This window comes from Malaya genurostris, chromosome 3, assembly GCF_030247185.1.
Source record: "Malaya genurostris strain Urasoe2022 chromosome 3, Malgen_1.1, whole genome shotgun sequence".
Lineage (NCBI taxonomy): Eukaryota > Metazoa > Arthropoda > Insecta > Diptera > Culicidae > Malaya > Malaya genurostris.
The window spans coordinates 140,856,461-140,873,079 of NC_080572.1; the positions used below are offsets into that span (position 1 = coordinate 140,856,461).

The 16,619-nt window shown below is 37.6% G+C and overlaps 1 protein-coding gene and 1 non-coding gene across 13 annotated transcripts in view; both read right to left on the reverse strand.

Moving 5' to 3' along the window:
* LOC131438020 (dystrophin, isoforms A/C/F/G/H) overlaps positions 1-16,619 on the reverse strand; it is a 1,278,256-nt gene that overhangs the window by 981,279 nt on the left and 280,358 nt on the right. The window lies entirely within an intron of this gene.
* LOC131439821 (5.8S ribosomal RNA) lies at positions 13,918-14,069 on the reverse strand. Its single transcript, XR_009231255.1, has one exon. It is a non-coding gene; the product is annotated as a 5.8S ribosomal RNA (ribosomal RNA).

A 16,619-nucleotide genomic window follows, 5' to 3' on the forward strand; every position in this document is an offset into this window, starting at 1 on the left:
TGTGGCATGTAGCGCCATCTTGTTGAAACCACATGTCAACCAAGTTCAGTTCTTCCATTTTTGGCAACAAAAAGTTTGTTAGCATCGAACGATAGCGATCGCCATTCACTGTAACGTTGCGTCCAACAGCATCTTTGAAAAAATACGGTCCAATGATTCCACCAGCGTACAAACCACAACAAACAGTGCATTTTTCGGGATGCATGGGCAGTTCTTGAACGGCTTCTGGTTGCTCTTCACTCCAAATGCGGCAATTTTGCTTATTTACGTAGTCATTCAACCGCGGTCAACATTTAAATGAAATTATCTTCAAAAAGTAAATGTCATGTACCAATCTAACGTTTAAAATAAAGAACCGATGAGATTTTGCAAATTTTATGCGTTTTATTGTTTAAAAAAGTTCTCATGCTCTTAAAAAATCACCCTGTATATATATATATATATATATATATATATATATATATATATATATATATATATATATATATATATATATATATATATATATATATATATATATATATATATATTCGCTAGAATTCGCTCAAACTTTAGAAAAAAAATCTGAGGCCTGGAAGGCCCGAATGTCATATACCAACCGATTCAGCTCGACGAACTGAGCAAATGTCCGTGTGTGTTTGTGTGTGTTTTAAACGACTTACAGCAATAAATGCTGCAAGAACATACCGCCCATATACCATTCGAATTAGTTCGTCGAGATCAGCAAATGCGTTTGTGACAAATAATTTCACTCAATTTTTTACCTTTTTTCGTAGATGACTCAACCATTTTCTGTAAAATCAGATTCATATGAACAGTCGTATGCTCCCAAACAAGGATCCTGAATTATGCTTGGTTCCGACCTCTGGTTCCGGAACTACAGGATGATATTTGAAACGAAATTAAAATTGTGTAATTCATTTTTCTCGTAGATGGTTAAACCGATCTTCGATTCAAACGAAATCTAGGAATCATCTAAGATTCAAATGAAAAGTTTTAGGATTCTATAAAACATCTCTCTTTTCAGTCAGATCCAACTTCCGGTTTCGGGGATACAGGGTGATTAGTATAAAAATGTCTATTTCACATAAATTAATCAAGTTTATCGGATTAGCAGATTTGAATAGTCGATAACCGGTTCCAGTATCGAATCGTTTCTCAAAGCTCAATCGTTTTCTCAAAAAAGCCAAATCGAATTTCAGAAACAAAAATTCAAATTAAAATAATAGTATGGTCATATACAAAATAATTTATTTTTATCCAATACTGACTTCCGATTCTGGAATTATAGGATGATCATTTTTTTAAATTCAAACCAATATAGAAGATGACAATCCCGAAAAGCTTCAAAGTTGGACTCAAATCTATTGCAATTTATTCGTCATATGGTCATACGAATCGGTTTGGGTTATGCAGGTTCCTGAATACCGGCTCTGGAAGTACTTTAAAATACCGTAAACTCCAAAGTGGAACTTATTTCGACATATCATGGTATATTTAATCGATTGTCCCACTTTTAGATTCAAATTCGATCCGATTTGCAGTTTCGACATTACAGAGTAATGAGGGATTAAAATCTCAAATTGTCGCTTAAAACGACGGTCATTAAAATAATGTCATGAAAACTGAAACACCGAAGAATAATCAAGCAATAAAGAAATTATCACAATAATATGTCTTAATAAGATTGTGTGAATGACAACAGCAGGACATTATCTTTTCTTTTTTCCCCCTTTAAGGACTACTCTGGCCGAGGGGGGTGGTTACAACGATCCGCACTTTCCATACCGGACGAACTAGCCTATGGTGCCCAAATGAACACTAGTAACGAAGGAGGAAACCCTCCAGCATGTAACCCAAGTGACAGATTCCTTACCGGTTATCAATTTGCAACGAAAAATATGAATATCTTCTATTGTAAGTTCGCCAGAGAATTTGTCACTTGGGCAGGAAGTGTGTGCTTCACCCTGTAACCATCATTGAGTCGTGCGTCTGTATCGTATTAGCATTTTGTCATCCTATCAACTGCTTCTGTGTCTTTAAAATCCTCGTCGATGAAACTTTGCAAAATTTCGCATTGTATCCGCTTCGGTCTTGGCCCTGCTTTCCTATATAGTCTTTTATGTCTGAAGCGGTACTTACGATTATTACTTTAAAGTTCCTAAATCAATGTAGATATGTTTGGTCTACTAACACTATTCAATCTAATATATTCTGATTGTTTCTATCTTTGTCGATGTTACGTTACGTTTCCTTTTGCCCCATTGCATTGCTTTTTACTATACTGGGGAAACCTGTTAATATCACAAGCTAATAGATTATCAAGACTAAAGGAATAATAATAAGATTAATAATAATAATAATAATAATAATAATAATAATAATAATAATAATAATAATAATAATAATAATAATAATAATAATAATAATAATAATAATAATAATAATAATAATAATAATAAATGTGATAGTAAAAATCGTATTGCATTTTACTTACCAAAAGTTAGGTAATTATATAAAATACCTATTTTTCTTAATTTTCTTGAGAACATTCTAGGGTCTTTTTCTTAGTCTTAAATCTTCGATGATAATCCTTTATTTCAACAGGCTCGGTTTTCGTTGAGAAAATAAAATAAAATCAGGTGTTAGTAAGCTTGTAAATTATATAATGTAAGGATGTGCATTTAACACTAGATTGCCCAGGAAAGTCACAATATGTAAACGATGGAAGGATTGCTTAGAATTCTGTTTTCAACTTTATTTAACGATATATGCACTAAGGCACACTTCACTAGCTTTTATTTATTCTGTCACAGCTTTTATTTTTGACTTTCTCTCTTTCAATCATTTTGACTGCTTTTGAGCAATTTAGGTCTATACTAAGTTTTGGGCCTTCTAGTGTTGAGCAACAATTTCAACAATTTGTCAATTTCAAGCATTATTAGTCCTGTTCACTCCGTGATCGATCCAGACAATATAATAATTTTCATCTTTTACATTTATAAGCGAACGATCGATCTCGGTATGGGCCGACTTAGTCAATACGAAGTATAAATTGACTCCCACCCCCATCCGCCAAAGGGGGGTACGCGCCCTGTAGCTCATCATCCAAAGCCTAGGGACAACAGAAGGACATTATCATACCATTAATTAAATTAAGAACAGGCTTTTTATTTTGTACTCAGTTGAGAGAAGCGCGAAGAATTAGCCATGTTATTCTTACATACGAAAATTTCGCACTAACTCGAAAAAATATTGTCAGCCTTTCAGATTTGAATGAAATTGAACAAATCTGGACATGCAGACTTTGTCACATAAAGCCACTTTGCACATTTTGTTTTCCAGAGTTGGTCTAGACTGTCTTTCGAAATGGTACAAATTTTCCGCTATTTTTTACCAAACGACTGTAGTCGAAAAATAAAAAAATCCTACAAAAACAGTTCAAAACGAGTGATCGTTAAAAAATAAGTCATATTTAAAAAAATAAATGTATTTTCTCATTGAGTTCTACATTGAAAAAAAAAACGAAATTGAACATTTAAAGGGGGAGGGTGTAAAAAGCTCCAAAGATTAGTCTACGTGGCTTATGAAAGGTCCCTAATAAGTCCAATATAAATATAACACATATTGAAAAAATAATAGAAATAATTCTTTATAATAACGCATTCGCTATTCAAAATAATGAACATTTCAACTAGAGTTATTTTACAAATCAGCGGAAATATTCTGTTAACAATATTATTCCTTGTATCTAAAATTATGAATCATGATTTTTTATTAGTCTAAAATTATTAAGTTAATCGCTTGGTGGATGTTAGTTCCATCAACAATCAATAAATTAAAATTCGAAGAACGTAGAGTACTTTCCAATTTTCGTCTAATATGTCATTTATGGTGTTGTATTAAATTTGTCCCCTGAGGCATCAGGCTTGGAATCACATACGGTAATTAGTTTTTATTTACAATTATGAACTCTTGGTGATCAACCGGTGATCACCAGAAATTTAGAAAATAACAGAAGGCGATCGTGTATCACCAGTCTGGTGATTGGGCTAATTTCATTTCGCATACTTGTCACTTCTGATGGAATGTCAAAGATGCAACAGTAACAACCAATTTCAAATCTCTTTAAAAAACTTTTTTTTACAATTTGTGAAATGCTCAATGCGAAGAAAATTCTAGTAAACTGCAAGAAAATGTTATATACATATTTCATAATATCTATATAAATCTGTGAATTACTAAAAAACATGGGTAAATGTGTTCTGTGCCGTAAAATCGATGAGCGCAAAATGTTTTGGAAAATCAGTGAACAAAACAAACAGCTACAAAAGATAAACACCAAATTTTGTCTCAAGATGGGTAATTATGTTTTTGCCTTTCTTGGTTATGCAATCACTGTGAAAATCGACTTTTCAACCGAGGCCCGGAGGGCCGAATGTCATATGCCATTCGACTCAATTCGACGAACTGAGCAAATGTCTATGTGTGTGTATGTGTGTATGTATGTATCAAAAATATGCACTCACTTTTTTCAGAGATCGCTTAACAGATTTCCACAAAGTAAGATTCAAATCAATTATCACAAACTTATAGGTTAAAATAAAAGTCTTACCAGTTTCATACGAAATTCCTAAATTTGTTGTGGATATTACTTCCTGTTCCGGAACTACAGGGTGAATAGGATTTGTAGAGTTTGTTAGATTAAGTCCGAACAAACTTTCCTATTTCTATTAAATGAACATTTTTATTTTTATCGAAAACTAAGCTGAACAGAATGTCTTAATCATTGAAAAATTCAATGAAACTACCAGTATCGGATAAGAAGTGATGATCCATAAACTCACACGTGATAATGAAATGATTTTTTTAATAACTAATTATTGGAATATGAGTTAAAATCAATTATTAAGATTCAAATTGGGTGTTCAGCCGCAAGTGGTGACTTTTCAGCCCTAATATATATATATATATATATATATATATATATATATATATATATATATATATATATATATATATATATATATATATATATATATATATATATATATATATATATATATATATATATATATATATATATATATATATATATATATATATATATATATATATATATATATATATATATATATATATATATATATATATACGATTTGGTTGTTACCATTGGGACATCATTTGCTTCAGCAATTTTGAGATTTTTGTGTAGGAAAAATTCTAAACCTACTTGTATTGTGTAATGGGGAAAAGGAACTTATATACTAACTTACTAACTAATACAGAGAGCGAATCGATTCAATTGAAGATTGCATCGATTTTTGTCGGAAATTGCTTATAATATTATGTGACATTACATCTAATGGTTCTATATTTGTGAGTCTGTGTAACTCATTTGTACTAAACCAGGGAGGACGCTTCAAAATCATTTTCAGATTTTTATTCTGAATCCTTTGAAGCGTTTTCTTCCTGGTGGAACAACAACTTGACCAAATTGGTACGGCATAAACCACGGCTGGTCTGAAAATTTGCCAGATAATCACTGAAAATATTTAAACTACTTTGTAGGCGACTGCAGATCACTCTTAGATTTCTACCAGTGGCTTGTGCCGTCACAAAATAGCGATTTCTGACAACAAACGGATAGATTTGGAAGATCAGAAGTGAAAATATTATACAAGATTGGAGCTACGCACGAACCCTGCGGAACGTCTGCTCGTACGGGTAGCAATTCAGATTTACAAATTTGTCATCTTGTGATAACACTTGGGTTGAAATATGATCATATTTCAGTGAGACTTCATTTTCAATAGGACTCACAAAGTTAAAATTAAAATTGTGTACACTCTCGAACTGCTGAGCAAGTTTTTGAGCTTTTTCGCCATTTGTAAGAAGTATTTGATTTCCTTCCTTGAGAGCAGGAACTGGTTTCTGAGGTTTCTTAAGAACCTTAGAAAGTTTCCAGAAAGGTTTAGAATATGGTTTAATTTGTTCAACTTCTTTAGCGAAATTTTCATTTCGCAAAAGAGTAAATCTATGTTTAATATCTTTTTGTAAATCCTTAACAATGTTTTTCATAGCAGGATCACGAGAACGTTGATATTGTCGTCGACGAACATTCTTCAACCGAATAAGCAGTTGAAGATTGTCGTCGATCATAAGAGAATTTAATTTAGTTTGAGCTTTGGGAACTGAAAGATTTCTAGCTTCGATAATGTAATGATTCAAATTATCAATTGCTGTGTCAATGTCAGCAGAATTTTCTAAAATAGTTTCTGATCCACATTATTTTCAATGTGAGATCTGTAATCCAACCAATTAGCTCTATAAAATTCGATGTTTAATTTGCCGTTGGACAAAAATGGCAGCTCCACCACCCATTCCAGTAATCCTGTCAAATCGATGAACCACATAATGTGGATTACTTTTCAATTTGACTTTTGGTTTCAGAAAAGTTTCTGTCACAATGGCAATATGAATTTTGTGAACTTTGAGAACATTATAAAATTCATCTTCACTCGATTTCAAAGATCAAGCATTCCAATTTAAAATATTCAAATAATTATTTAAAAATCACTATTAAATTTTAAATTCATTATAATATTATTTGCAAATTGCCATCCGGTTTGAAATGCTTCAGAAATGATCATTTGAAAAAGTTGATCTTGTAGGTAGATCATTTTATTTTCAGTTATATCGCCTAAATCAACTTCATTTAAAGAAGCGAATGGCATTGATATTGTCGTCGAAGATATGGCCGATCTACCTATTAATAAATTGTTTTCGTTAGAAGAGGAACTGCAAGGCGGTCCTGTGTTTTGATTATTTACATTAGAAGAATTAAGTGGTAGATTTCTACCTGCTATACTGGCATAAATGACATTAGAAGAAGATGATGACGAGGTCGATCTACCTGTCAATAAATTGTTTTCGTTAGAAGACGAATTGGCAGGCGTATCTGTTTTTGTTTTAAATTCGAAGAAATAAGTGCCTTAGAAGAATAAGGCGTGGCATATGTAACGGTTTTTTGATGTTCAGGTATGTTCTGTAAAGTTAAGGTCGTTGATTTGACTTGTTGTCTAAGCGAATGAGCGTTTAAAATTTTTTCCCTGACAGGACTTTTCAAATAATTGGATTTATGATTTCCATTGCAATTTGAACATGAAAATTTATCAGTGGTTTCATTCATTGGACAAACGTCTATCGAATGCGATTTACCACAATTCAAACACCGTATATCCATATGACAATTTTTGGTTCCACGGCCGAAGCCTTGGCAACGACTACATTGCGTTAAGTTTGCAATACGATTATGCCGTTTATAATGTTCCCAATGAGTTTTAATGTGGGAAATGAAACGTACTTTTTCTAAAGTTTTCAAATTGTTTACATCACTTCGATTGAAGTGTATTAGGTAAAGTTCATGGGAAATTCCAGAGCGAGGTTTAGAAGTACCATTCGCTCTTTTTTTCATAAGTATTACTTGGGAAGGGGCAAAACCAAGCAATTCTTTCAGTTCACTTTTAATTTCATCAATACTTTGATCATTTGATAAGCCTTTCAAGACAGCCTTGAAGGGTCTGTCTGATTTTATATCATATGAATAAAATTTATGAAGTTTCTCGGACATATATCGAATAAGACGTTCGTAATCTTCCAATTCATCAACCAAGACTCGACATTCTCCTCTTCGTCCGATTTGAAATGAGACTTTTACTTCCGGGAGGAAAGTGGAAAGCTCAGTACGGAATGCTTTGAAGTCGGAAATCATCACCGTCACTGGTGGCATAGATTGGTGTTTCTTCCCAGAACGACAAGCGTCCATTTTGGGAATTTTTGAAGAATTTTCTTCTATGTCACTACAATCGGATTCAGGAAGAATCTCGTAAATATTGTTAGACGGCATAGAATCAACGGAAGGGAAATCCGAACGTTGTCTTTTAATTTTACATTCAGATTCTATAAGATCGTGAATGTTATTAGAAAAACGTTGAATAACGACATGTTATATATTCCGTATTGAATCATTTTTAGCCTCAGGCTTATTGCCTTTCCGGTTGGACGCAGGTATTTTTGAAATGAATGAAAATTTAAATTAAATTAACTAGGCTAAATTAGTCTTCGATTAGACTCCTAGTTTGGAAAAGTCTTGATAAAGACTGATTAGTTCGAAGAATAGTTCTTTGAATAGATAGCTTCAAAAAGGCAGATTAATTTCTTAGTCGCTCTCTCTCTCTCTTGGTATCACTTAGTCACTCTAATATCATTCTTTGTATAGCCTAGAGAAAGGCTGACTAATTGATAGTCTTTAAAAAGACTGTTAGTGATTCAGGTAGCATTGAAAAAGACTGAAGCCTTGAATCAATGAAACTCTAGGTAGCCAGAAAAAAATTCCAGGAGCCAAAAGCTATAAGCGGGCGGTGCGAACGACTGTTCAACACCGACTGATAATGAAATGATAATCATTCAAAAACATTATTGCTGTTATCAGTCATGCAAAGATTTTCACTGAAAATGATGATATTCAATATGGTGGGCAGAGATGTCTATCTCCTCTGTGTGACGAAGAGCAAGCAAAATTTCTCCCCTCGCACTGACAACTTCAACGAGAGCTCGTCTCTTTCACATTTATACACCACTGTTGTGTAAGTGTGCACGCATCATGAGTGCGTTTGATTATTTCCTTTTACCTCTTCCACTGAATCGCACCAAAGTGCTAGAGCATTAGCTAATAAATTCTCTGAGGAGGATGCAGATACTTCCACAGAGGTGTACACGCCGGTGAGCACTCTGCTGTATGGTTTTCGTAGATGAAGCGTGGACACGCAAAATCAGCCAAATAAAACAATTTATCGTAAAATTTTCGGTTTTCCTTGCAAATTTTTCATAGCAAGGCCAGATCTACTCTCTATTAATTGAAGTTCACAGAAGTGTTCGCTCACAATCACGCGCCAGTGGTCACTTGGGTGTATTTAGACGAGAGCGCGTGTGAGCGATTCATGCGAAGAGAATGTGTTTCACTCGCGCCAGCTGCTTTAACCACAAGCACACACTCAAATGCTGTCTATTCGACACTGAGAAGAAGTGCGCCTTCCTCTTTGTGCGGTGCTTCGTTTTTTTCATCCTCGGTGTGGCAAAAATCTGACTCTAGCGTTTATAACTCTGGTGAAATGCCATCTCTGATGGTGGGTGCATTCGTGCCGTGACTATCGGATCGATCGGATGTAAATTCGGCTTTCTCCAATCGCGTGGTGAATTGTTTTATTCCGTTATCAAGGTCGTTCTATTGTCTGCATCAGTGCGGTCGAGTGATAGTTTTAATTCCGTTCTCAAGGCCGACTGTGAGCTTGTGTAAAGCAGCACTGCGTGTGGTACCGTTAGCCAGCGCCAGCGCTGGGCGCTGCGTATATATCGTTTTCATATAGTGATAAAAAGAGAAACGTTTCATTGGACAGTGTAGTGAGAGACTGCAAAAAAGTGCTTTTTCCAGAGATTTTTTTTCGCATTCTACTGGAAAGAATATTTACCAATTGCCTCGGACCGCGTCTTGGCAGCTGTTCACCGTTTTGGAGCTTAAGCTAAGTAAAACTTTATTTTCCCTGTTGTTTAATACCATTTCATTTGCACCCCGTGATAGTGTAAGTTCTTCAGCAAGATTTTTTTAAAATATTGGTGGTATACTGTCAGGTCCAGGCCCTTTTGAGGCGTCGAAGTTTTTCAGTACTGTCGAAATGTCATGTTCTGATAGATAGTTTACAGAGATGGAGTTGGAAAATGCAGGTATGAAAGAGAGGTATTCACGGTCACGGTCAGTTTCTGAATAAGATGTATATACTTCTTGGAAAAAATTTGCAAATTGATTGCAGATTTCTGTACTATTTTTCCCTACATGTTCGTCGAGGTGCATTTGAGATGGAAAATTGTTGCTTTTTAGTTTAGTTTTTGTGTAGTAAAAAAAGTTCTTAGAACAAGTCTCTATTTTGTTTTCAGTTTTGCGGTTATATTCTTCATGTGCTGTGTTAATGGCTATTTTGAGTTGATTGCATAGATTTAAGTAATTTTGAAGATGAGCGTCACTTTTTTCTTGTTTGTAAGTTTTGTTTGCTTTTTTTCCTATTTTTCAAATGTTTTAGTTGTGAATTGAACCATACAGGTAATTTGCTGTTATGATTTTTTCTTCTTCTTTTCAAAGGGCAAAGTTTCGGATAATATTTTGTTTATAATGTGATAGAATTTGTTTACTTCGACGTCGACATTTCCTTTTGTACTCAGTATGTTCCGCCAATTTATTATACTTAGTCTTCGCTTGACTTCTTCAAAGTCAATTTTATTGTATTCCGGCACTTCCTCATATTCCAAGTCGTAGGGAAGGGATGCATTGTGTGTAAATAATGAATATTCAATTGCGGTGTGAAATGCTTCATTTTTCAGTTTACTTGATGTAGGCCAAAATTAGAAATTTTGTCGAAAAAGTAGTGCAATGTTTCGTTTTCTCCTACGACTGGAAGTAAGATTGATTCATTTTCAATGTCAGAAATGAAGTCCGCATTTCGTTGATTGAAGTCGCCAAAAATATGAAGCTTTACTTCAGGTTCCATATTCGAAATAATTGTGTCTAAAGATTGAAAGAATAATTCAAAATAGAATTTGTTCGCATTTTCGGGTGGGAAGTAGACAGAGCAGTAAATATGTTCTTCTCCCAATATTGAGACTTTGGCCCATACATGCTCAAATTCTTTATATTTAGGAGTAATAATTTCTTCAGAAGTAAAGCAAGAGTTTATGGCTATGAGGCCTCCACCTCCAGATTTTTTCTGACAGAAAGATAAATTTCGGTCGTGCCGTTAAAATTATTTCCAAATACTTCTTCGCTTCTCACACTTTCATCCCAGCTGCTTTCAGTTCCAAGGATTACGTCGAAAGAGGAGGTTATTAAATTTTGACGAATTTCTATCATTTTGACCGGGCTTTTCATGCGGTTGAAATTTTGGCAATAGACCAATTTCATTTTGTGCAATTTAAGCACTACGCGACGCGGGTCCTATATCCCATCAGACTCGTATCGGGTGACTTTCGCTGGCTCGGCTTTGCCTAATTACATCCTCCTGAACCGAGTCATGTCTACTTTCAATATTTTTGAACCTATTGAAAGCCTGATAATGGCTTTTATTCCAACAGTTAAAACATTCTTGTAGCAGTTGACTGCAAAATGGCCCCTTCTTTCAGCGATCGTATCCTTCGATGGCTAAGTCACCCACCGAGGTCACGGATACAATCACTGTTATACAGTGGAATTGTAGAAGTATAATCCCAAAAATAGATCCTTTCAAATTTCTATTAAATAATCTGAAATGTGACGCATTTGCATTGTGCGAAACTTGGCTAACTTCTGAAATACCCTGATAATGGCTTTTATTCCAACAGTTGACACATTCTTGAAGCAGTTGACTGCAAAATGGCCTCTTCTTTCAGCGATCGTATCCTTCGATGGCTAAGTCACCCACCGAGGTCACGGATACAATCACTGTTATACAGTGGAATTGTAGAAGTATAATCCCAAAAATAGATCCTTTCAAATTTCTATTAAATAATCTGAAATGTGACGCATTTGCATTGTGCGAAACTTGACTAACTTCTGAAATACCCTTAAATACCCCTTACGATTTTAACATTATTCGTCTGGATCGAGATGATCCCTATGGAGGAGTACTTTTGGGGATCAAAAAGTGCTATTTCTTCTTTCGAATTAACCTCCCCTCGATACCAGGTATTGAAGTTGTCGCATGTCATGTTACAATCAAAGGCAAGGACTTTTGCATTGCTTCCATCTACATTCCCCCAAGAGCTTCGGTTGGGCATCGGCGGCTCTGTGATATCATAGAGCTCCTTCCCGCACCGACTTTAACTTTAACTCAGGCGGTACGGGATGGGGCTGTCTTCTCGACGATAACAGATCAACTATGATCCATGATATTTGCGACAACTTCAATATGGCAATATTGAATATGGGAGAAATGACACGAATTCCTGCACCACCAGCTAGACCAAGTGCGCTGGATTTATCCCTTTGCTCGACATCGCTACGGTTGGACTGCACCTATCGTGATTTCAATCGCCTCCGTATTAAGACCATCGGAGACAATCAATGTTTCGTATGACCTCACACGAAATATTGATTGGAAATGTTACGCAAATTCGATATCTGAGAAACTAGAAACAACACAAGAACTTCCTCCGGAGGAAGAGTACACTTTTTTGGCTGGCTTGATTCTCGACACCGCGACTCAAGCTCAGACGAAACGTGTACCCGGCGCGAAAACTAACATCCGTCCCTTCAACCCGTGGTGGGACAAAGAGTACTCAAAATTAAACGCGGAGAGAGCTTCATCATTTATCGAGTTTAGGAAAAACGGAACACCTGATAATTTTAGAAACTACCAAAAGCGATTATTGGCGTCGATTCGTAGACATATTATCGAGAGAAACATCAATGAGCACTCTTTGGAACACAGCTCGATGAATGCGCAACAAAAACGCCACAAACTCAATTCAATTCTGACAATCGATTTGCACGTCAGAATTGCTTCGGTCCTCCATCAGGGTTTCCCCTGACTTCAACCTGATCAGGCATAGTTCACCAACTTTCGGGTCACATCCTGCACACTCACGGTATGTTATGGCACGATGATGAAACGCAAGCGAACCACCACCGCATGTCGGCTATAACACCCGGGGATGGAGGGACGAGCAGAGAGTCTCGCCCGTAATCCCACACAACGAGAGAGTTATGTTTTTTACGCCTATGGTTTTTCAGTGTGCGTTACCGCGGAAACGGAAAACGGCACCATTGGCTTGCGCGCAAGATAAACTTCTTGGTCCGTGTTTCAAGACGGCTCCCGAAGGTACCTCGATGTTATCATTGCCGATCAACAGCCCGCCAACCCAGACTGAGGGTGTATGCGGGGGCATACGGGACGGTGTTCGTATCCATCACGTACCCAACGGTACACCACGTGCAGTAAGTCCCAGCTCGCGACATAGGCCTTCAAAACTAAAAATCGCTACGATGGGACAAGCAACTAACACCAACGGACCTATGTCGGGTGATTTGCAAGTGTGAACCAGAAAAATTGTTCGTAATGGATCGCAATGTCCTATTGAAAGCAAGAGCGTAAACGACCTGTGTGTCAACCACAGGCCAGTAACTTTGCTTCGGATAATCGAGTTCAACGGGCTCGAGCCCTAGGCAGTTTCACGTACTTTTTGACTCTCTATTCAGAGTGCTTTTCAACTTTCACTCACGGTACTTGTTCGCTATCGGTCTCGTGGTGATATTTAGCTTTAGAAGGAGTTTACCTCCCACTTTGTGCTGCACTATCAAGCAACACGACTCCATGGAAAAATTTTCTACCATCAGCGCCGTTCTACGGGCCTATCACCCTCTATGGGAGTAAAAGCCCCATTCTAGTTGAACTTGAACCAGGTTCCGCTGATTATGGTAGATAACAAAATTTGCCGTACACGAAATCAGGTAGATACGCGATGCATATCATCTCTACGTGCTGAACTCCTCCCATTTCGCTCGCTGCTACTCAGGGAATCCTTGTTAGTTTCATTTCCTTCCCTTATTAATATGCTTAAATTTAGGGGTTGGTCACACATTATTTGAGGCCTACTTATTCGTCGGATGGTCAAATGTCGATGCACTACCTACACATATCAGGATGGTCAAATGTCGATGCACTGCCTACAAGCCAGGTTGGAGTATGCGATGTATGTGCATCAACCATCGATAGCCTGTATCGCGCAATGCGATACAATCGATGTCTGACTAGCTTGAACGTTTTACCACCATGGTAGGAAAACGTCACTACGCATACGTGCATGGGCACGTATAGTTGAATCGATAAATATAGGCACTCAAAAATGTGTACATCGTAACGTTTTACGATGTGCGATATGCGTTCAACTTGTCGGTGTTCAAGTGTCCTGCAGTTCACATTCTGACGCGCATTTAGCTGCGGTCTTCATCGATCCACGAGCCGAGTGATCCCCTGCCTAGGGTTTTACAAGCTTACCGGATTCCCCGGTAGAACCATACAATAGCACAAAACACTGTTGTTGTGGGCATCCACGCGCACGGGCTCACGGTTGCACAATTGATGATTCCACACCGCACTCCTCAGTCGATCTGCGAGACCGAGTGAGCGAGGAGAGTACATCGTAGCACCGTATACGAGCAAGCATCTCGTGCCCAAGAGGAGGAAGAAAATAGAAACACACATGCGTGTAGCGTGATTTTCGTTCTTTCAACACAAACAATTTGTGCGTACGAGAGAGGTATGCGCACGTTTGCATCGGGCCGGGTCGATTGTATGATGGTTTTGTGTGTGTTGTTCACAACAAATCAATACAGTAATGATCCTTCCGCAGGTTCACATACGGAAACCTTGTTACGACTTTTACTTCCTCTAAATCATCAAGTTCGGTCAACTTCAGCGATTCAAATGTAATCCCGAGGGACTAGCAAATGTTCACCTTCAAAGACCTCACTAAATAATTCATCGGTAGTAGCGACGGGCGGTGTGTACAAAGTGCAGGAACGTATTCAACGCTAGCTAATGACCAGCACTTACTTCCATATTCATATGGACCATTTCAATCCATAATCCCGACTAAATGAGCATTTCAGTGATTTACCGTTCCTTTCGGAATATGGTACACGCTGCTGCTCACACTGTAGCGCGCGTGCAGCCCAGAACATCTAAGGGCATCACGGACCTGTTATCGCTCAATCTTACTTTGCTGAACACAAATTGTCCTATTAAGCAAAAGTCAACCTCGATGAGTTGACGTATTATCAGGTCACACTACACCGCTGGCCGGAACCGGCGCGAACGAAGAAACTGCAAAAATAAACGAACATAGTCGCAACAATCCAGTGACCTACTACCATCATTCGGAGTAGCACCCGTGTTGGACAACATTAAACTTCGAACGTTTTAACCGCAACAATTTTAATATACAGGGTCCGGCACTCGAAGTGTAACCAATTAAAAAGGCCATAAATTCAGTTTGGAAAATTACTTTTACTTAATTCAAAGTACAAAATGTGTAAAAATAATACAAAAGTCAGAATCAATTCACTTTTGCTCGATATGACCACCTTTTGCCTTGACTTGATGACTTGAGAGAGCGAAGGAGTTGCTTCGTTTGGCCGAATGTGACTTGCAGGTATTTTGGCCCACTCGCGGACAATAACTTTTTTCAGCGCCTCGAGACTGGTGTATCTTTTAGTTCGGACTTTGCTCTCCAAAATGACCCAAAGAGAATAATCCATTGGATTCGCATCTGGTGAATTCAAGAGCCATTGTGTGGACGTGATGAAGTTCGGAACGTTGTTTTTCAGCCATTCTTGGTTCACTCGAGCTTTGTGAGACGGTGCCGAGTCCTGCTGAAACGTCCATGGTCTGCCACTGAGATGTTTGTCTGCCCACGGCTTCAAAGCAACCTCCAGAATACTTTCCCGATAATATGTCGCATTTACCTTGACGCCAGGCTCGATGAAAACGATTGGAGAGCGCCCATCTGCGGTTACAGCGGCCCAAACCATTATCTGTTGCGGGTGCTGCCTCCTGGTGGCCAATCGATGACTCAAATTCTCGTATGAACGGTCGGTCAAGTAAACCCTATCGTTTTGAGAGTTTACGAAATGCTCAATTGGAAAAATTTTCTCGTCAGAAAATACAATGTTCGGAAATTGACCGCTTTCGGCCAAACGAAGCAACTCCTTCGCTCTCTCAAGTCATCAAGTCAAGGCAAAAGGTGGTCATATTGAGCAAAACTGAATTGATTCTGAATTTTGTATTATTTTCACACATTTTGTACTTTGAATTAAGTAAAAGTAATTTTCCAAACTGAATTTATGGCCTTTTTAATTGGTTACACTTTGAGTGCCGGACCCTGTACGCTAGTGGAGCTGGTATTACCGCGGCTGCTGGCACCAGACTTGCCCTCCACTTGATCCTTGTTGAAGGATTTATGCTCAACTCAATCCAATTACAACCCTCTATCAAGAGACCTATATTGTTATTTGTCGTCACTACCTCCCCGTGCCGGGATTGGGTAATTCAAACGCCTGCTGCCTTCCTTGGATGTGGTAGCCATTTCTCAGGCTCCCTCTCCGGAATCGAACCCTGATTCCCCGTTACCCGTTGCAACCATGGTAGTCCTCTATACTACCGTCAATAGTTCCATTTCAACTTAAGCGTCACGGAGGACGATTGGTTTGACTAATAATTGCACAGGTTCCGCGAGGTCCCTGCATTATGGCATGTATTAGCTCTAGATTTTCCACAGTTATCCAAGTAACTAGTTAAATGATCTTGTAAATTATAGCTATTATACTGAGCCTTATGCGGTTTCACATTTAATCTCTACGTATTTCATTCGCACATTCGTGTTCGTATGAGACACTAGCCATACCCCGATTGTACGCGGTGCTAGATGTCAAGCAAAACAATCGAAAAAAGATTCCCATCTTTGACGGCCGACTACGGTTCGACCACTGCCCATGGTTGATGATGGTACACAAATCAGGACGAATAATAATACCT